The sequence below is a fragment of the Saccopteryx leptura genome, chromosome 11 (assembly GCF_036850995.1).
Source record: "Saccopteryx leptura isolate mSacLep1 chromosome 11, mSacLep1_pri_phased_curated, whole genome shotgun sequence".
Classification (NCBI taxonomy): Eukaryota; Metazoa; Chordata; class Mammalia; order Chiroptera; family Emballonuridae; genus Saccopteryx; species Saccopteryx leptura.
In genome coordinates this window covers 1,327,823-1,350,202 of record NC_089513.1, presented here as the reverse complement: position 1 = coordinate 1,350,202, position 22,380 = coordinate 1,327,823, and positions in this window count along the sequence as shown.

The window sequence follows — 22,380 nt, the reverse complement described above, 5'->3', positions numbered from 1 at the left end:
TAATAACGCCTCTGATAAATAAAATGAATGTATTTTAAAAACTAGAGCGCGACATGGATATGCAGGAACAGGACAGTTATGGAAGTGAGGTATCAATTTGGTTTTGCTATAAATTTGGAGGACTTTACGAATGAGTTAGTTTTCATTTTTCCTCACCAGAGCGGACCACGACTCCGCCTTCAACACACATGGGTAAGAACACACCTCCAGTTCCATTGATAAGAGGTGCCTGGAAGGCATACCGGAACCCTGATCACGCCCCGTTGTGAAGTCCTCCCCTCATTCGGCCGTGACCTGTTGGGTGTGTGATGAGCAAGAATTCAGGCTATCCCCTCGATCAGCCTCATTTCACCTCCAAGAAGCAGAGGGGTGTTAGGGAGACCTGCTGGGAATGAGATGGCACAGCAGCAGAGTCAGGCATCCTGGGGGATCTGGTTGTGAGGGTCACCTCTGTTCCTATCCCCTCGCTGTCTCCATTCTCAAGGAACAGAGAGTGGCCCGTCTGTCCTCTGGTGGCATATTGAGCAAGTCAGATGCAGTGGAATGGCATGGGAGGCGTGGGCAGTGTGTTCATGGGGCTGACCAGCATCCCACCTGCAGGTGTCCCTGGCGGACAGGGGCAGGTGCAGTGGGTGCTGTGAGTCCCAGCCCAGTCCCTCACTCGGGGACCCTGCGCTCAGCTCCTCGCCATCACTCCAAGGGGCTCTGGCGGTGCTCCCGCACTGTTGATTTGCCACTGCACCACGGTGTTCGCAGGCTCGGTAAGGACAAGGCTCTGAAAAGATGGCAGGCCCTGAAGAAGGAAATATAATCTCTCCCCAGGAGCGCGGGGCAAGCGGCATGAAGCGTTTTGGTGGGAACGTCCTGCCCACCGGGAAGAGCTGGCGTGTCCCCCTAGACAGGCTTGGTGGTGTCACACCCTCCACAGACGTCTTGACAGGGTGGATAAGACCCCAGGGACAACACTAAACACCTTTCCTCCCACTGGGACCCTGGTGCTCGGGGTTGGGATGCCGTCCAGGAGGAAAAGCCCGTCTCCAAGCAGACCTGGAATCTCAAGTGGACACCGGGGATCGTGAACACTTTCACGGGAATTAAACACAAGTGCTGTGTCGTCTTGGGTTTGTCCCAGCATCCGCACTGTTGACGCTGCGGCCCTCTCTGCCTGCCCGGTGACCACCCGCAATGCCCAGTGTGGGCCCAGCCAGCCCGATGTCATGCCGTTTACTTGGGAAGAGTATTTCAACATGGCCCTTCTTGAAATTCAATAGGAAAAAAAAGAAAAAGAAAAGATAATGTAGGAAGACAAGGGTGTCGACACTTGGTGTTGGGTAGTTTGACTGCTTTAGGCATCCTGTGGCCACAGTGCGCGGGTCTCCTATGTGAGCCGTCTCCTGGTGCTGGTGAAGGGAAGACGTCTGGATGTGGAGCTTGTACACCTTGCTGATAGAGTCTCTGGATTTGCCTAACTCTTTTGCAAATGACCTTTACCAGTTCGGCCGCAACGCGAACATTAAATTCACTCTGTCCATACGTATCCGCACGCTTCCGGTGAAGAAGCACTCAGGACAGAGTGGCTGCGTTGTTAGGCCTGTTGACTGCTCACCGTCCCGTGTGTAAGTTTCCCCCCTACGTGTGTTACAATAACATGAGGTGAGAAGCGCTATGCTTAAATAAGTCCATAGCAGCTCTTTCTAGAAGTAAAAATAATAATAATAATACATTTAAGTGATGAATTATTGTGTCACAGCTTGAACTTGTGATGCTCTCCCTTCCGTGACACCTGTGACCCCCATCTTGCACCCACCAACATCCAGGTGTGAGGGGTGAGGTCCCGTGCCTGCCGGCACACATGGAAGGTGCTCAGGAAGTAGGTGGGAAGCTCAGCAAAGGAGACAAGTTCAAGTCCCTTAGCTTCCCTTTCAGGATGGATAAAATACAGGAGTATGGAAAGACAGTCCTGCCCCCAAACACCCGTGATTCCAAAGCCCCAGGACTGTGCAGGGGGCTGTGTCTAGCGCACACTCGGGCCACACTCAGCATCTGGGAGCCCTTCCCGTGGTGTGTGTGCCGGTGGTTTGCTCTGTCCCCCACCTCAGATTTGCATGTCCTGCTGGGCAATGCGTTCGCTGTGTCTCTTTCTTCATCAGGTCATGTCGGCCACACAAAGCCTGCCCTCTGTCCCGAGGGAGAGGAGACAGCATGTTCCCCTAAAACAGCCACACGAGGTACCACGCACTGCCCAGAGCTGTCCCCGTGGAGACCACTGTCCGCCGCCCCTCCTCGGGCTGGGCATGTGGGGAGCCACCCCGCCCCCGCCCCTGAGTGTTCCCACTCAGAGATGTCACCGCACTGTGTCAGCATCTCTGTGCACACGCCCCCCTACAATCATATCCCCCCCCAAGAACCACCTGTGGACAGGTTTCTGTGCTGAGCCCTTATCTGTCATTCCAGTATATAATCTCAGGGAGTGCCCTAACTTCTGTTGTCTGGTAAGCCTGTCATCACGGCTGAGACAGGCTTATCCCTCTGAACAGATGAGATTAGTCGATCATATTAAAGTCAAAAGGGGGGTTATAATGCTTGTAATACACTGAGTCAAATTAAACGCGTTTTGTTTTGCACATCAGAAGCTTGGGCTGTAAGACGAGCGTGTCTTCCACTGGGTATAATAAATTGCCAATAAAACATAAGTGCATCGAAAAAAACCCTCAAGCAGAGGATGAGAACAAAGTGGAGATGGTCTTTTTCTCTGCCTTGTTGTCTGCTCAGCCCAGTAAATGGGTTCTTAATTCCACCGGTGGCTCTGCTGGTAAACAAGCAGGGGACCCAAGCACAGAGCGCCCGTTGCACAGATCAGCATCATCTCCGCAGACCTGGCGCCCCTCCCTGTGAGGCTCAGCAACAACCGCAGTCGCGACATTTGGCCTCTGTGCCAACCATGTGATGGCCAGGGACGCAGCTCGCCATGCTGCTGGGACACACCAGCTGGATGTTATGGCAATTTCAGGTGGCGGGGGTCATGCTTCACGCCCCGTCTGCCTGCACTCCAGGCCGGGCCCCTTTAATCCACTCAGACCGCTGTGGGATAAGCATGCTCTCAGCCAACACTGGGAATTTCTAGTGTGTGGTATGCTCAATGGTATGAGACGTCTAGCTCTGATGTTTTAAAATAGTCTTTATACCAACACACACTAGTTTAGCTTGCTCGTTAATTTATGTCATAAAACTGACCCTGACACAGACTAATGTGTGTGCACATGTGTGCTGACTGTGTGTGTGCATGTATGTGCATATGGAAGTGGGGAGGGAGGTGAACGGGAGGAACCCCTAGAATGACAGGTGATGCGTCAAATGAAGAGCTTATGAGGACTGGGGTCTTGTAAATGCTTTCTCAGTGACACTTGAGAGACATTGGTTACAGAAAAGTCCAGTTCTACAGCTAGAGAAAGGAAACCAGAGTCCCCGAACGCACACAGAAGTTCAGAGGCCAGCCCCACTGACTTATTTCCCACTCACGGGGCACAGTTTGGGTGTGGAGGGCGAGTCTGCACAGCCATGTCAGCCGCAGCCATTGCACAAACTTCTTTTCTGTTCAGACAGGACACAGACACATGCTCACAAAGCTGCCCTCACACCTGGAGCCCGCCACACAGCTCCCTCAGGCTCAGTGACGAAAGACTGATCCGGGAAAGGGGAGGATCATACCTCCCATAAAGGGGCCTGTCCTCCGGGGCCCACGTGTCCTGAGCCCACCCCTGCACACTCGCGGTTTCACAGGACTGTCCTAGGCCTCCCTGTGCCCCTGGCCACACGCTGAGTAGCTTGTCCAGAGAGATGCAGACTAGGGACGGTGCAGGCTGAGGGACCTGGTCCCTGGGGTCCAGGCGGCGGGCAGCCACTGAGCCAGAACCCGTCCTACCAGGGTGTCTGGGTGTCTGGGTGTCTGGGCTCACTCAGCCCTGGTGACAGGTGACAGGGGCAGGACAAGGCACTGGAACGCTTCTTCTCAACGCTCTTTCTTTAGACATCAAATTAAAGCCAAAAATAGCAAGAAGAAACCCCCACACATTTTAAAAATAGTGTTTGCTTGTTAAATTTTAGGGGAGAAGGGTTTATTTCTGACTTGTAATCCAAGAACTGAATGTTCCTTCAAAAAGTGGGGTCTCCAGCTGTGGAATGTGGCCGTTCACGGGGCTATTTGCTTATGGAGAAAAAGCAAAAGATATCACAGCCTCTCTGGTTGTGACGTCCGTGTGCCCAGGACTCAGTCTAGCACCAGTCTAGCCCCAAATCTAAATACAAGTGTCATGCGGAAAGGTTACCTACGTTCAAACTAAAGTGGTCACAGGTCACTGCTGGCACCGGAGGGACAGGGCCTCAGGGGAAGCCAGCTCTGGGTGGATCACTTGGTGTGTTTGAGGGTTGCCTCTATTCCCCCGCTCCTCTGCTGGTGCTGAGCTCCTGTCTGCACCACACTGAACTAGGCATTAGGTATACAGATACCCCCCAGACCCCCCCCCACCAGAACTGGTGTTTCTGCCCCGGGGGCAAATACAGGTACCAGTATGTCTCAGAATGCAGGAGCTCTTGGGCAGTGGGTGGGGCCAGGATGACTGTGTCTCGAAGGTCAATATGGAGCCGCGTGTCATGGACGCAGGGGACATCACAGCCTGGCGTCTGATCAGGATGTCCTGCCATGGCCTGCATGTCCCCTCTGCTCCCGGCCCCTCCCTGCCCAGTCGTATGATTTCACAAACCCTACCCCATCTCAGCCTGCCTCTCCATTCACGGCCTGACCCACAGAACGGCTCCCCACCGCCGGCCACACAGGGAGGTCAGAGCCCATGAGAAATGGGAGACTGTCTTTGACAAAGGACAAAACCAGGAGGCTAAGAGCAGCGAAGGTGATGACCATGGTCCGACCTCAAGTATTCTTTTAAAAATGGTTTCCCTTCTCAAGCAAATGTCTTAGTGTCTACTGTGTAAATGGACACAATTAAAAGTGTAAAAATCAGTGCCATCGTGTGGACACAGCAAAATCAATTTTTAATATTTCTCCTCTCTACGTGGTGGGGATATTCTATATCTTGGTGAGGGAAGCTCATTGTATAATGAACTAAATGCAAAGACATACAGAGGGCCAGGAATAGAGTGCAGTTCCGGTTGCAGAAGACTCCCTGCGGTTCTACGTCTCCCACCTGGGATCTGTCTCCGCAGCGTCTTGCTCTGTCGTGAGAAGGGGCCCAGACAGGCAGAGGCCGCGTGGACGAGTCAGGTCACTGAGGACAGGCAGCTCTTCCCAGTTCACACATCTGCCCAAACCACCTTTTTTTTTCCCTCCAGACAGCTGAGACCTCTAATAAAAGCACTAGACGCAAGCCTGCTCCTGTCACTTGCTTAAATAAACTGTCACAGGGGTGGACAGGGGACAGAGCCAGGGACGCAGCACCCAGGCAGTCCCAGTGGCCGTGTGGCTCAGCTGGCCGTCCAGCTGTGGCGTGAGGGACAGCTTCTGCTCAGCTGCCACGGGCGACCTGGAGATGATGCAGGCACAGCCACGGGAGCCGTGAGGCCCACACACGGGGTCGGCGTGGACGGGCAGACAGAGATGAAGGGAAGGGAGGAGGGGGCCCCTGGAGTGAACCATTTCCCCCCAGTGTTCCTGCTCCCTCTTTCCAAAGGACCCTATCCAGTGGGGAGCAGCATTATTAATAAACAGCCGGGCAGCTTTGCTCAGGAAGCCAGTGTCACGTGTTTGCAGCCGCCCCTGTTTTCAGCAGAGCGCCCTCCGAGCTCTGCACTGCCCAATCGTCAGACTACTCACCGCAGGCCCACCCGTCCTCCAAAAGCATCTGCCTGAAGACGGCATGGGAGCAGCGTAGTCCCTGGAACTGTCAGTTCGGATGTGGCAGAACCAATGCCCACAGATGCCGGCATTCATCGCCGTGGTGACAGACGGTCTTGAAAAACATCTCAGCCAGGGAAACATCCCCACGCTGCTTGACTGGCACGCAACCTCACTCAAGGAATTCAGTGTGGGGATTTATTTCAGTTTAGATATTTTAAATCTGCTCTTTTAATACCCGCTTCCTCTCCGGCCCCGCACAATTGACAAAATCAGGTCACGTCAAAACCTAGTTAATTTAAGCACGGTGTCATCGTTGCACAGCCAGGACTGCGCCTGCGTCCTCTTTGGGCAACGAGGTGCCTTGTGGAACCCCCTTTCCCTCTCTAGTTACTATGTCTTCTTATGTTGAATTTAGCCCATCTTATTTTTAATAATTTTCTACTCTTACTTTAAGAATCATCTGCTTTCTCCATAAAGAAAGAAAAGAAACCCCAGGAAGCCTCCCTTTGGGGTGCAGTTATGTGGAGGAATTCATGGCCAGACGTGCCCATCACACCACCCCGAAGGGCCGGACCCCCACATTTCTGTTCTGAAGCCAGAGGCTGCATGGGGCGCAGACACATCTGCACGGAGATTAACTTCAGGAATCCATGCTGCTCCAAGTAGCTGAACTGGGGAATGTTTTGGCCGTGTTGATGTGGAAATCTAGGAAAACAGTTATCAGAGCTGGGGACAGAGAGGTCTGGAAGCGGCGGCAAGCCCTGTGAGGGGTAATAAAGGCACGGAGAGCTATAAAAGCAGGTGATTTAGGGCAGGTGAGTGTTTCTGCACACCTGGTATTTTAAAAGCTGACATTACTTCTAGTATGTATTTTAAATCTTAATGCTTACGCTGATTTAAGAAGGTCAAAGAAACGGCTCTCTCCTTCCCCCCCACACACAGACCAGGATGACCCTGAGCTCTGAGGAGGAGACGCGTTGTTTGACTTTAAAAAAAAGGAGGAACATTGCCCGGTCTGCCCACAGAGTGACCCAGGACACTGATGCCCGATGTCTGGAACACAGGAAAAGGGGACGTGACAATATAGGACGCTGCTGCTCCCTCCCAGAACCCGTCCCCAGGGTCCCTGCATCCTGCAGGCTCTGATCGAGGGGGTTGCAAAGGTGGCCCAGGCTCAGGGCCGGCTGCGTGTAAACAGGTGCACCCTGGCTGCCTGTCACCACCGCCCTGCCGTCGTCCAGCTGTCTTTTAATGAAGTGTGTGACCCTCCCGGTACATGCGGGAACAAGATGTCCTGCCCTGTCCTGGTTCTGGACAGCACCCTCCTCATGTTCCCGGGGAGTGGGGAAGTCATCTTGCTGAAACATGTGGCTGGTGGGGACCACGGGCCCCATCACACATCCGTGTTGCACACACGACTCACTCAGGGGCCAGTGAGTTAGATTGTGGACATCAAGTGATGGAAAAGATTCTGCCGCTGGGGCATTTTCTCAGGTTATGAAAGGTGGTGGCTCAGGACGACTGTGTTTCAGATCTACAGAATGACGTCATAACACCATCACTCGCTCGACGGCGTTTTCCACCAGCCTGCTTCGCAGGGCCCCACGTCCTATGTGGCATGGTTTGCCGTGGCTGACAAGGGTGTGAGGCCGTGTGTCTGTGATCCCTGGCTTCCCTCACACATGGGAAGATGCTTGGTTCTGCAGACAGCATCCAAGGGAGCCCACTTCTGTGTCTGTGAATGTGAGGGTTCATCCGTTCCAGCGTCCAGCACCAGCTGAGACACGCGCACACACATGCACACACAGGACGTGGAGACGTGTGAATGCTGAGGCTGCCAGCCCTGTGGCACAGTGGCTATGATGAGAGCTGCGTGCCTTCCCAGGTGAGCGCAGCATTGCGCGGCCTGTGTGACAGCAGCAAACGTACTTCATGAGCCACAGAGGCCCAGCTGGTGTTCCCCCGAGAACGTGCTTGTGCCGGTAACTCCTGTGGGTCCTGAGCCAAGGGACTGTCCCTTGGAGGGCGAGGGGACGCTGGGAGCCCACGCAAGAGCCACCACCCATGTTCACACCCTGTGCTCTCTGCTGACCACAGACGCTCCTTACCGATAGTGCAGTGTCCAGATGACACCACTTCCTGTCAAAACCCCTGGGTTTCTGACTCTACTTCTAAGTGAGTTAGCACTCACCCTTGTGGAAGTATTACTGCTGAGGAAACACCGTTTCCTTCCACCAGAGAGAACAGGGGAAGGGCCCCTGCTCATGCCGACTCTCGTCAAACTGTCCAGGGAAGTCCCGTGGTCCCCTCCCGCAGGGCGGCCTCCGCCGGCTCAGTCACTGAAAGGACCACATGGAAACATCGGGTCTGATGTTGCTACTGACACAGGAAGTGCATTCTGGTGACCGTCCTCACGAGCACCCAGACTTGTTTCTCTGCGGCCGTCTCCGCAGGGGGACAGGACAGACGCCCTCCAGACTGGACAGCTTCTGCCGCGATGGCCGTAGGGGGTCCCCCCCTTGAAGGAGATTCTCACTCTCTCCCTTGTTCTATTGTCTCTGTCTGCCAATCACCTATTTCTGCCTCATTTCTCTTCTTTTGTTTTTTCCATTGTTTTGGGGCACTAGGACTTGAGCCATCTCCTGCCCCTTCAGAGCTGCTAGGCGGCATGACGATGGGCCCTGGTGGCATGACCCCTGCAGGAGAAGGGCCGGGACACGGGTTTCCCTACACTGGTGTCATGGAGCCTGTGCTACAAAGGAAGGCTGTTCACACAGCAGTGTTCCCCCTGAAACCATCCAGAATGTCTTCTCACCACTTCATGCACGCCCATGCAAACAGCACCTTCCCATCAGCCACGTGTGGCGGGGATCCTTCTCAAAGTTTACCCAGGGGTCTGCTTGGTTCTCTTTCACTGGAGGAGCTGAGCCCATCCGTCATGGGAGGCCCACCACGAAGGCTGCTGGGAGACACGCAGGTCCAGGGGATCATGCTCCGTGCGCGAGGCTCGGTCATCAGCGTGAACCCTCCTGAAGGACCCCCTTCCCCAGCATCTGCCCCTCCAGTTTCTGGATGAAAGTTAGGGAAGGGAGGTCATCCCCGCATGCTTGCTCCCCGAGGAGGCCCCTACAGAACAGGTGCTGAAGGAGCTGCCAGTGCAAAAAGAGACTCCTGCGTGAACAGAGACTCCTGCGTGAACAGCCACTCCCGGCGTGAACAGACTCCTGTGTGAAGAGAGACTCCCGGTATGAACAGCGACTCCTGCGTGAACAGCGACTCCTGGCGTGAACAGAGACTCCTGCGTGAACAGCGACTCCTGGCGTGAACAGAGACTCCTGCGTGAACAGCGACTCCTGGCATGAACAGCGACTCCTGGCATGAACAGAGACTCCTGGCATGAACAGAGACTCCTGGCATGAACAGCGACTCCCAGCATGAACAGCGACTCCTGGCATGAACAGAGACTCCTGGCATGAACAGCGACTCCTGGCGTGAACAGAGACTCCCAGCGTGAACAGAGACTCCCGGTGTGAACAGCCACTACTGACGTCAACAGAGACTCCTGGCGTGAACAGCGACTCCCAGCGTGAACAGCGACTCCTGGCGTGAACAGAGACTCCTGGCATGAACAGCGACTCCTGGTGTGAACAGAGACTCCCAGCATGAACAGAGACTCCCGGTGTGAACAGCCACTACTGACGTCAACAGAGACTCCTGGCGTGAACAGCGACTCCTGGCGTGAACAGAGACTCCCGGCATGAACAGCGACTCCCAGCGTGAACAGTGACTCCTGGCGTGAACAGAGACTCCCGGCATGAACAGAGACTCCCAGCATGAACAGAGACTCCCAGTGTGAACAGCCACTACTGACGTCAACAGAGACTCCTGTGTGAACAGAGACTCCCGGTGTGAACAGCCACTACTGACGTCAACAGCGACTCCCAGCGTGAACAGAGACTCCCAGCGTGAACAGCGACTCCTGGCGTGAACAGAGACTCCCAGCATGAACAGAGACTCCCGGTGTGAACAGCCACTACTGACGTCAATAGAGACTCCTGTGTGAACAGAGACTCCTGTGTGAACAGAGACTCCTGGCGTGAACAGCCACTACTGGTGTCAACAGAGACTGCCGGCATGAACAGAGACGTGCCGTGGCTCAGACTTTGCACTTTGGCAAGGGCCAGAGCACATCCTGTTCACGCACACATGGCACTAAACCAATGGGTGTGTCCACGCTCTGCACACCTGCACTGTCGCTGTGTGGTCGACGCTTGAGCCTTCCTTGCCTGCGACTCTATTCACTGCAAACCCTGTGGTCCAAGTCGGGGGGGGGGGGGGGGGCGCAACCTTGGAGCCCAACAATGGGTCGTTTCAGCCAGTGCCCACTGTGTCTCTGAGTCTCAATGTGGGCCATGCGCTCGGCCCCGACAGCATGCCCAGGCTGGGCCGTGACCCACCGCTGGGCACCAGCCCCCCATCTTGCTTCTTCTGTCTTGTTCTTCATCAAGATCACGAAGACACTCACCCCCCTCCCCCCCGTCCACCCTCCCCTCACTCCCCTGGGGAAGGCAAGGCGGCTTTGGAAACCAGGAAATCTACACAGCTTCCCTGCCCCAAACCCTGCAGGAGGTGTGACCTGGGGCCCCACAGGTGCAGAGAGGTGCGTGCTACTCAGGATGAGGTGGGGTCTCTCCTGCGTGCTGTGGGGAGGGCGTGGAGGAAGGGATCCCCCTCCCACGGGGGCCTGGGAGTGTAGAGGGCTGAAGGTGGGGGCGTGGACCACGGGAAACAGACAGTCCATCCTGGTCCCCCCACTGGGGAGGCTCTAGGGAAGTCCCACCGCCTCTGTAAATACTCAGCAGAGGGAGAGAGCAGGCAGGCGGGGAGGGGAGGGAGGGGCGCGCAGCCTCCCCGGGAAACACCTGCAAGCCGGCACCGTGAAGCCCTTCTCCCAGGAAGTTCAAGCCCTGGTGCCTTCACGGTAGGAGCCCAGTCACATGGGGCCACGTCAGGAAATCTCAGGGAAAAATATCTTCTTCTTCTTCTTCTTCTTCTTCTTCTTTTTTCTTATTTGAAAAGACAAATTATTAGCATTTTTAGACAATTTCAATATGTTTAATGGCTGAAAGTTAAGTTCAAACTGTTCCACTTACTGAATAAAGTGCAGGGTCTGTAAACAGGAGTCTTAAGTTACCCCAAGAGTACACTCATTTCACATTTTACTTGAAAGCGGGATGTACCGTTTATTACAATTTCAAACAAAATGCTAATGCCATTAAACAAATGAGGTTTAGGCAAATTAACTGCATTTTAATATTCTGAAAGCCTATGATATAGGACATTGCGTTACGAGACATTGGCTAGAAGTGTCGGTTGCGAGTGGGGTTTTCATTGCTGTGAATCTCAGGAGAATATTTGTAATTAGTATCATTTGCCTAATACTTCAGGTTAATTAGAATATTTAATTGAATAGCTGTAATCTTCAGAGATGACTATATTATGATCAAATTAGCCACGTGGTGCGCCCACCGCTCGCAGGACGCAGCCTGGCTCACTTCTGCGAGCGATTGGAGCCTCTGGAGCGTTCAACAACATAAGAAAAAATCTGTTTCTTACACTTTTGAATTTTAATGATCCATTTGAACTCTGCCATCAACATTTAATTATTCTAGGAGAAAAAAAAAAGCCCAGCCATGACTCCCATATGGCATGTTGGCAAACACGCTAGCCCACAGAGGCGCCCGCACCTCTCCCCGGCAGCTTGAGGAAGAGATTTACACAGACTTGCCTTCCCCCTGAATACCAGGCTTTTTCTTTCTTTCTTTTTTTTTTAATAGTGTTTGCAAATACAGACCAGATGAAGCATCACAGAAGAGGTTACTAGGATACTATTGAAACACTATTAGAAACAGATGAATTGAGTTTTAGAAAGTGACCATGTCCCCCGGGTCCTGCAATGTCACCCGCATTGTGTGCCGGAGGTCCGGAAGTATGGTGCCGGTGGGGGCTAAAACCTTGTTAGCCGGACAGGCCTGCCTGGGAAGACGTGGGGGGCAGGCAGGGTTGGGGAGGTGTTTGCATGGAAATCTGTGTATGGACACTAGACAGCGTCCCTGATACTCTCACTCACTCACGTAGGGGGATGTGTGTGTGTGTGTCCATACATACAGCGTGCACACCGTTTATGTTTCAAACACTGTGTAAGAATTATAGGGGTGGGGGTGGGAGAGGGGATTTCGGAATTAATTCACCGTTACTGAGTGATTCAAGAGGGATGGAGACGTATTCAAGGGGACAGCAGCGGTTTGTCGAAACGTGGTTCCCAAAAGCAGCACAATCCCTTCCTGGAGCCCGAGACACAGGGCGCAGCTTTACCAGGCAGCAGGCAGGGAGCGTGGTGCTCGACAGGACGTCGCTGAAACACAGACACTTCGGGCTCCAAACCTGTGCTTACCCCACGGACCAGAGCTCAGGAGGTCAGGTTCACACAATCAGACAAGGAGAAAGTTCAGAAGAGAAAGTGATTTCCATATCGGGCGGCTTCTCCTGAAGCGAAGTCTCAGTCGTAGGTCTCGGCTCTTCGCAGACCGCGTCAGGTGCAAGCACTCACCCCTGAACTGGGTGGGGACAGATCTGGGGGAACTGGGGCCAGCGACAAACTGCCCTGGGACAAAATAACGATGTACATAGTCACCATGAGCATCTGCAGGGTTTTTTCCCCTAGATAATCTCTGTTATCATTTTTGCCAGGAGAATTCCAGAGGAACACCAAAACAAACAAACTAACAAAAAACAAACAAACAAACAAAAAACATCTGCAGGGGAGCTTTTAAAACAGATATTGCTATTTTTCTTTCTCTGCCTGGCTTATTTCACTTAATAAAATAGTTTGAGGAATCCAATGAACAATGTGAACTGAGGAACGGAATTGAGACAGAGGAGGGATCAAAGGGACCAGAGGAAAAGAGGACAGAGGGAAAGGGGATGATAGGATGGGATAAACCTGAGGGAAGAAGGAGGGAACTGTAGGGAGGGGGGATGCATTTGGGGCAACACTAGAATCTATGTAAACACAATAAATTAAAATCAATTAAAAAAAAACAGCCTGACCTGTGGTGGCGCAGTGGATAAAGCGATGACCTGGAATGCTGAGGTCACCGGTTCAAAACCCTGGGCTTGCCTGGTCAAGGCATATATGGGAGTTGATGCTTCCTGCTCCTCCCCCCTTTTTCTCTCTCTTTCTCTCACTCTAACTCTCTCTCCTCTCTAAAATGAATAAATAAATAAATAAATAAATAAATAAATAAATAAATAAATAAATAAATAAATAAATAAAATTGTTAAAAAAAAGTTAAAAAAAAACAGATATTGCTTCAAAATTCACAGGTGAGCTGCAAAGGGAGACCTGACTTTAGCTGGGCAGGTAAATAACAAAGAAGGGGGAGAGGCGTTTCATGTGGGTGCCATGGTAAAGATTTGATTTTGGCATGTGGACTGGGGCTCCAGCCACATGCCTACGATTCACAGTCGTGGCCGAGACAAAGCCTCATCAGCCCGAGAACGGCAGGCAGGCGGGGTGGGTATCAGCAATAGTGTTCATGCACACCGAAGAATGCACTCAGCCAAATTCTTGAAGAGGTGCTGGGCTGATCTTTGATGCTGGGGACAAAAGTCATAGTAGTGAAATCCGGAACGTCTTTAGAGACCGGGAGAGAACAGGACAACACCCGTTTGCGGGAAGCACCCTGAATGTGAACAGCCTTTCTAGCAGCTGAGGCGCCCTGAGGTTCTCTGCAGACAGGCAGGCCGGTGGGCTTAGGGGGGAGGGGGCTCACGGAAAAAACGTTCCGCCATAGCCCCCCAGGCTGGCTGGACCTGCCCGTGGGGCCTCTGACTAGGCCGCCCACCGACCACCAGCACCAGAGACTCCGGCTCCCACTAAGACACTCCATTATCACCACTTTTATTTTCATTAAAATTCTTCCAAGTCATGGTTTAACACTCCGTTCTCACGCAGCACTAGAGAAGCTGCACCCCAGGAATTCCTTTCTGCAGCTACAGGGGCTGCATAATTGAAGAGTTCTCCTAGGAAATCCAGGAGCAACAACAACAAATGCTGTTCCGGAAATGGTGCTCCAGGAAGCCTCGCCTCACCTCTCCCCGCACACTGGGGCTGACAGTGGTGTGCCCAAGTCGCCCCACCTTTCGGCAAGCTCGTCTTGCTAGGTGTAGAAACATATATCAAAGGACTCATCAGTATCTTTTTAAAGAATTGTTTTCACTCCTCAACTTCCAGGAGCAGCTGCTGCAAGCCATTACGGGCAATCGCTAGTGTGTAGCCGCGTCACCATGATGTACTGTCTCTCCTGGGTGGAGGTGCTCGCCACACAGGCAAAATTCTTCCAGAATTAAAAAAAAAAAATCTGCCGCACTCATTGTGGAACAAATTTCCAGCCGCCCTCTCTGAGAATCCGGCTCTGAGTGTTCTCTCATCTATTAAACAGATGGCAGATAAGATTGTAAACATATTTGCTTCATATTGAATAGATAGTTTCTGGCATAATACTAATTAACAAATTAAATGGCTGACTTTGTGCATCACATTAGAGTTAAAACCACTTTGTAAGTTTGTCTTGGGTAGTTATTTACTTTGACAATAGCACGCCGTGAAAAACCGTTCGCCGCGCTCTCCCGGCAAACATTATGCGGGGAGCCGTGGTCTGTTTTTTGTTTTGTGTTGTTTTTTAAACTCCATATTTTATTATAATTCATTTGACTTTCATTACAGTCACTTCGTTACAAAATGTATGTGCATTTCATCCACTTCCCAGGCTGTGTCTTCCTGCCTCCCCCAGTGCCCCCCCGTGAGATGATGTGTGGGTCTCTGCTGGCACTGGCATGCGGGGCCTCGCTGAAGCCCAGCCTCGCTGTTTAGGGGGGCTGTTCTCAGGGAAGAGGGCCCCCAACTATACTGTCTGCCTGCCAGGGGCAGAGCCACGCTGCTGGGGATGCTGTCTGCTTTCCTGGCTCAAAGGACCAAGGCGTCTTGCTGCTCTTCCTCTCTTCGGACCCACTCAGGGTGTCTGCCCCTTCTGCGGATGGGCTGGGCAGGCTGGGCTCCCCGAGTGTGTTCTGGACACCCCCCTTCCCGTGAGCTCTTCCAGGGAATGAAAACAAAAGTCCCTCCTCCTCCGTCACAGGGCTGTTGAGACTGCCACACGGGACCACAGGGTGCGTGACTCTCAGGTTATACACCGCCCGCACATGTCCCCCACAGAACGAAGGGGGAATGCATTCTGTTTTGGGGAAGAAGTGGGAGAATCACCTAAAAGGGTCCGAATGCATTGGAGCCTGCACGTCTCCTAGAAAGTCCACTTTTGCCCGAATTGCCGGCATTTTTCACTTCAGTGTATGCACTGAGGCAGACACAGCCTCCTTCTTAAGTGCGCCTGGATAATGAAAAAGAAAACTTTTTGTTTTCTTTTACACAAAAATACTCTGCAAAAGGAAACTTGCTATGCATGTGATAATTACTTTCAATGCGTCTATACATGCTTCCTGAGAGGAAGATGACCTCTCTCTCTTCTTCCAGTTTCTGGAAAAGATCTAGAAATCAGGACACTGAGGAGCCCACAGAGGAAGGCAGAGAGGGGTCGCTGGTGCAAAGAAAGGACAGTTGTAACTGCACCGACCCTACAGATGGAAATAGAGGGGCTGGGAGAAGATGGGGTGACCAGCCTGTCCACGCTCTGTGCACTGCGACCTGCATGGCACCCTCTGACTCTCTAGGCAATGCAGCCAGAGTGGGCATTCAATTCTCAGCTTTACCAGATGAACGTCAGTAATTCACCCAAAAAGCCTGACCCCAGTATTCTTAAACAAAATGGAGAAGACAGTGAATTTTCTGTAGGGTCAGCCACAGTCTTGAAGGACTAATGTGTTGGACAGTTCCTTGTGCCTTTCCAGGTCTGTCAATTAAGAGCGTTTTCTAATAAAATGTAGCTTAAGACTTGCTTTGAAAGGATGCATTTGGGGAAGGAGATGTATTCTTAAAAGTGTGCCAGCAAATCAAGTCTTTGCACCCCCCCATCAATGATGGTACCCTGAGAACTTCTTGGGTTGTCCAAACACCTTAGGTCACATCCCTGCAAGGAAGTCTCGGTTCTTAACTTCAAGTATGTGAATATGCTCCCTGGATTCGCTATTAGTGTCAGTTGTGAATAATCTGACTGTGAGATAGGTGACACTTTGGTTTTTTCTTAGCAGGTGGGTCCACAGGGAGGGCAGAGCTGTGGAGGCAGAAGTGAGTTTTAGCCCTGCCTCTACCCCGATTAGCTGTGTGGTCTGGAGTGAGTTATTCAGTCTTTCTAAAAGACCTACTTTTTTTCTTTTTTTATCAGAGAAAGGTCTGAGCCTGCTGGTATCTAAAGTCCATCATACATGTTGCATGTTAACCTCCAGCAATTGGAAAGGGTTATTTTCACAAAGATGAATGAAGGTATGGAATGGCATGCCCGAGCATCATGAGCAAATGTGATTTCCTGTCTTGATCAGGTCAAGTAAGTTTTTTTGTAAGAAGCATTTAACATCCTAAGGATAAAAAGCAAATTTTTATTTTCATGTGATACAAGAAAAAATATTATTTTGACAAGTGAGTATAGTTTCTTTTGCCTCATTTATTCATTCTTCTGCCTTAGTATAATTTACAGGAAAGACCTCAGTCTCTACTTGGAAACAATCAGAAAAAAAAAAAAAAAAAAAGATTGCAGGATGTTAAATTCCCCAGGCAAAAAGTTAATGTACCTAAAAACAAATTATGAATACAAGTTGTTTTGGCAAATAATCCTCCCTTGATTAAGTCAAATGAAGACCCTTTATTCATCCGTCCATCCATCCCGCCACCCACCCAGCCATCACCCGTGCATGGCACAGCCCAAACAATCGTGACTGCACTCACCTGGTAAATAACTGCTTCAGTTTTACTGTAAGTACAGGGCAAACCACTAAAGGTCTGACCATTCGGAAAATTTTAAAAAGTACAAAGTCAAAAGAATTAGCTTTAAATTCATGAAAATGTCTTTAAATGTGGACTATCAAAAGTGTTCAGTATGCATGTACTTAGGAAGAAGTCCTAAAAGCAAGGAAGATATTCAGTAATGCCATTCCCCAAAGTCTCATAGTATTTTCAAATAAGGCACTATAGATGTTTAAAGAAAAGGATAAAAATAAAAGATTCATTAATTAGTACAGAACTTAGAATTTTCCTTCAAATGATATCACTGCTCTTAAGCACAAGGTTTTCTCCTTTAAAAAAAAAATTAAATTAAACAATTTCCCCAAGATATGGTAATCTGCTTAAGGCTGTTAAATTCTCAGACATAATAAGGAGGCAGATCATATTCCCTTTGGGGAAATAATTGACTGCTAATCGAAACTTTGTGAGAAAGCCCAGGTACAACACGTCTATCAGCGGAAGAAGGCACCTAGGTACTCATCAGACACACGGCTCTTCCAAGAGGCATCAGCATGAAATACCAGCTATTGGGTCTGAGTAGATTATTAAAGATGATACTTACAAGTCCTGGATGTTGAAAATGATATATGATGCTTTCAAATTTAACATTTCTTTCCTAGCAACCAGGGAAGGCTTCCAATCTGATAAGAATGCAAGTGAGTAATTCTTGTTATTCACAGGGAGAAATGGGAAGAGATGTGGTCATCACCAATAGTCATGATTTTAAAGATGGAATGATTGATTCTGGACAGAAGAAGGAAAGCAATAAACCAATTATTTTCTTCATTCTGCCATAAAACTTTAAGTTAAACTAAAAAAAATGATAAAAATGTAACTTAATAAATCTTTAATAATATAGAGATCAATAAAATTAGATAATTTGGTACTTTGGTTGGTTTGAGGATGGTTGTACGTTGGTTTGTTTAGACTTGAAATGACGACTTTCCTGAGTAGCTCTCACCCAGGGACCACATGAGTATCATTTGACTGAAAATGGGCTCAGACAAGTAGTTTCAAAGTTCCTTTAGACCCCACCTTCATTACATAGACAACGTCATCCTGTCTGTTTTTTCCTGAGCGAAGATGTCAAAAACCAGAAAGATTACAACCTACTCCAAATCACCAATGAATTGTATTATCTCCATCTCTTGGGGGTGGTGGTGGTGAATATTTTGAAATCTTCAGAAGAAGCAGTGCCCACAGACAAGAAAAGAGGGGTCGTGGCCGATCATGTGTGAATGAACTGCTGTCACACCCAGGCAGGCGGGACACTCTCTGCAAGATAAACATGACGACATCATCATGGGTGGACCTGAAACTTTCGTTTGAAAACAATTGGTAACTGGAAACCTCAGTTTTTACAAAGGCTGACATGGATAGCCATTCCCCTAAATGACCTGAATTTAGAATGATCAGTTGCTTTCTGAAGCAACAACTGCAGGAGGAAGCAAGACTATCCTCTAGAATTTTCTTGTCATAGACACATACTGTGTTCATTTTGCAAGAGACCGTGACATATCTAATCCAAACATCTTAGGATGAAAACTTTGAAGACTATTTAGACATTTTTTCTCCTTGAGTTCAACTAACATATGAAAAAACAAAGAATGGTTTATTTCACGATCACATGTTCCAATGCGTTGCCATGACCTTGGGCTGCTTCAAATTGAATTGAAACTAATCTTGTGACAATGACTTTTCTGTCTGTCTGTCTATTGACCTATATATCTGGTTCACTCATCTAGCTGGCTATATATAAATTCACATATTTAATCTTGCATGTATTCCTGAGCTTTTCTTTAAAATAGATTGCCAACACAGGCATTGCTATGGAAACGCGTAACGTGGCTAATGAGCTAGGGTGGGTTGGGTGCATATTGGCTTGTCGCTGACAGCGTCTGCCCAAGTCTTACCTCGTCCTGACACATGACCAATAAACAGAATTCTTCCTTCAGTAGATGGTCAGATCTGAGGGACTCCTCTCTCTTTTCCCAAACGTTTCCAGACTGTAGAACACCCACCACCTTCACAATCAGCCTTCGGGCGCCCTGCAATCAACAGAGGTGTGTCGAACGCTGCCTCACAGTATGGAACTCACAACTATGTCTCATGCTGGCAGTCCTTCCCAACGAGGTGTGGCCTGCGATGTACAGCAAACTGATGTGGCCACCGACGGTCAGTGACGGAGGAGGGAGTCCCAGGTCGGGGTAGACGAAACGCAAGCACTCCCCCACCCAGCATGGTGAGCCTCCTGAACCTCCCAGGGCTTTCACCACATGTTATAAATGGCAGCTCTTTATATTACCAGCGGTTCATACTCATTCATTTTGCAATATGTCTTTTTTTTGGGGGGGAGGGAAGCAAGGTTTTAAAAGGGCACAATTTAATTTAAGAATTAAGTACTATTGATTTTTCAAGAATATTAATGGCATATGTAATTTATTCAAAATACTTAACATTATTTATCATCTCCCATACAAGCCATAGTGACATCATTAGTTTCATACAAACCTGAAGATACAAATCACCACCACGAGGCTACATCTTCCAAAACAGGTCACAGTGCTGGGAGGTTGAACCCAATGTAAAGTTTTATCAGATATGGCTACATTAAGGGACATTATATAGCATTCTACGAAGTACAGCTTTTCATTTAGATAAAATGAGTGTTTTTTTAAATTATTATAGAAGGTTTTTTTATTTTAAGGATTTTTTTTTCATATATATAAAATCAAACCAAAAATGCTGGCTCGGTAACAAAAGAGACTTTGCACAATTCAATAATGCCAGGTTTATAACATGTCATTAGATTGCAAATGTAAATGATTGTATTTTTCAATGATTGATCAATATTATTTTCACTTCTTGTTCCAAAACTTTCTTAAATTCATACTATAGAAAGTAAGAATTGTAAGGTTATTGTGAATGCTATAAACTTATGAAAAATGTTACCATTTAATGTAGGATTATTTGCCTCCATGGTTATTAATGAAAATGCAAATTTTGGTGGAACAGCATTATAGCAAAAAATAATACTTTTATTAAAGTATGAAACATTTGAAGCATCAGTGTGTCTAAAACTGATTGTTGTTCATGCTTAATTCATAATTGCACCAGGGAAGGCGTCATAATTCTACCACCGGAAAAAGAAGTTACACTTCAACAGTTTAATAATATTTTTATCTCACACAGAATAACTGAACTATAAAATATTTTTTTAAAAACCAATATGGGCTATAAAAGATTATGTCAACATCATAGTAGGCATTTCCTGTCTTCACCCATCCTCAGTAAAACAATTGTTTAGGTATTATAGGGCTCCTGGGGGTACCAACCTAAGGGTCCGATAATAAAATATTTTCTAAATGACTTTTCTACATCTTTCTTGTGCTTTGTAGAAAGAAGTAAGAGATATTTAATCGAGTCCTTTAATCAAACCTTGGCCAAAACACTTCAGCCTCTGAAGCAAAAGTGCATTTTATTATTAACCAGCTCCCACACGTTCATGTTAAAAAAAAAAAAAGAAGAGGCTTGCTAAGAGGAAGACTGAAAAAGATCCCCAGAAGGCAAGGCAGAAACCGAACAAATTAAATGCGAAAACTCAAAAAGTGTCAGTGTCCAATGTTTAATTTTTAAGTCAAAGGGTTATGTTGGGAATATCTCAATTTATAATAACTATCTTCTAATGGACCCTATATTACTCATTGGAGTCATTTCTATCTTAAATGCAGAAAAAAAATAAAATTGAGAAAGCCTATCATTATTATCAACTGAATTTGAAAATATACTTACTAAAGAATCATTTAAAAAGTACCTTCATGTCAAAGCCTTTGTTATATTTTGTTGTATTCCTGAGGATTAGCTTGCCCCTGAATTAAAAAAAAAAAAGACAAAATAGATACATAGTAAATGAGAAAATAAGGAGGCTAGAAACTATAATTTATCTCAATATAAAACAATAGTTCTTAGAATACCTTCCATTTAGAAGAAATTTTTTTGAGCTTAGCAACTATCTTAGTATTTATAAAGCAACTCAAAACAATTATAGAAAAAATTCAAACTAATAAGAGAATCTTCAGAATAATATATAGAAAAGGATGTGCCTTAGAAGTAGTTTGCATCGTGGACATGTCCCAAGAAAATATATGATGCTTACTCTTATCTAATCTATAAATAATTAATATAAAGAATTTTAAACAATTTGCTTTAGTGTATTCTGACATATGTTATTTATATGTTTCGGACATACTCTTAATTTTAAAATAGTTTTGAATAGAACTACAGTGGTACATTGAGATACGAATTAAATTCGTTCTGTAACCGAGCTCGTAAGTCAGTCAACTCGTATATCAAACTGCCAATACTGGACCCATATGCAAGCACATCAACTAATGGAAACTTCCCAAATCATAACTTGTATCTCAGAATTTCGCTCGGATCTCAAACAAAAATACTGACCGAGTCGCAGCTTGTATCTTAAAAAGAAATCGTATGTTGTTCTGTTTGTATCTCAAGGTATCACTGTATTCAATAGATGTACCTAAAAATTGAACCAACTTGTCCATAAATACACAGTTTAGTGATGTGATTTTACTTGCTTTGATCATTTTCTTTTTTTTTTTTTTTTATCATTTTCTTTACTCTAATGTTCCTGTTGGATGATAAGTTTCATGGCCATGTACCTTTATACTAGAGCTTATTCTAACAATATATTTATTTAATAGAAGGCACCTGGACCTCTGTTTTCTATTAGGGTAGACAGAGTAAAAAAGAGCCCATGGGCCCTGGCCAGTTGGCTCAGTGGTAGAGCGTCAGCCTGGCGTGCAGAAGTCCCGGGTTTGATTCCCGGCCAGGGCACACAGAAGAAGCGCCCATCTGCTTCTCCACCCCTCACCCTCTCCTTCCTCTCTGTCTCTCTCTTCCCCTCCCGCAGCCGAGGCTCCATTGGAGCAAAGATGGCCCGGGCGCTCGAGATGGCTCCTTGGCCTCTGCCCCAGGTGCTAGAGTGGCTCTGGTTGCAACAGAGCATCGCCCCCTGGTGGGCAGAGCGTCGCCCCCTGGTGGGCGTGACGGGTGGATCCCGGTCGGGCGCATGCGGGAGTCTGTCTGACTGTCTCTTCCTGTTTCCAGCTTCAGAAAGGTACAAAAAAAAAAAAGAGCCCATGGCTTCCGCTCTGACCATGAGAATAATAATTTGGACACATGACAAAACCATCGTTCTCAACATCTGTCGAAGATCTAAAGATGCATAGAAAACAGCCTCGACTCGAATCTAGGAGCCCGTCCTTCTCTAACCAAAATCATAACTCCAACATCTTCCACTTCTAGCAATAAAAGGAAGACAGGTCAGCCACACATAGGGAGTGAGGAAACTTGCAGAACCTTCACAGAACTTCCATCGGCCGTGTGCCAACAGCATGAAAGTTTCAAGAACTGAGGAAGCCTGAGTCATGGCCAGGCATTGGGCAGAAAGATGTCATCAAAGTGCAGAAAGACCTCCCAACAACGCCAACAT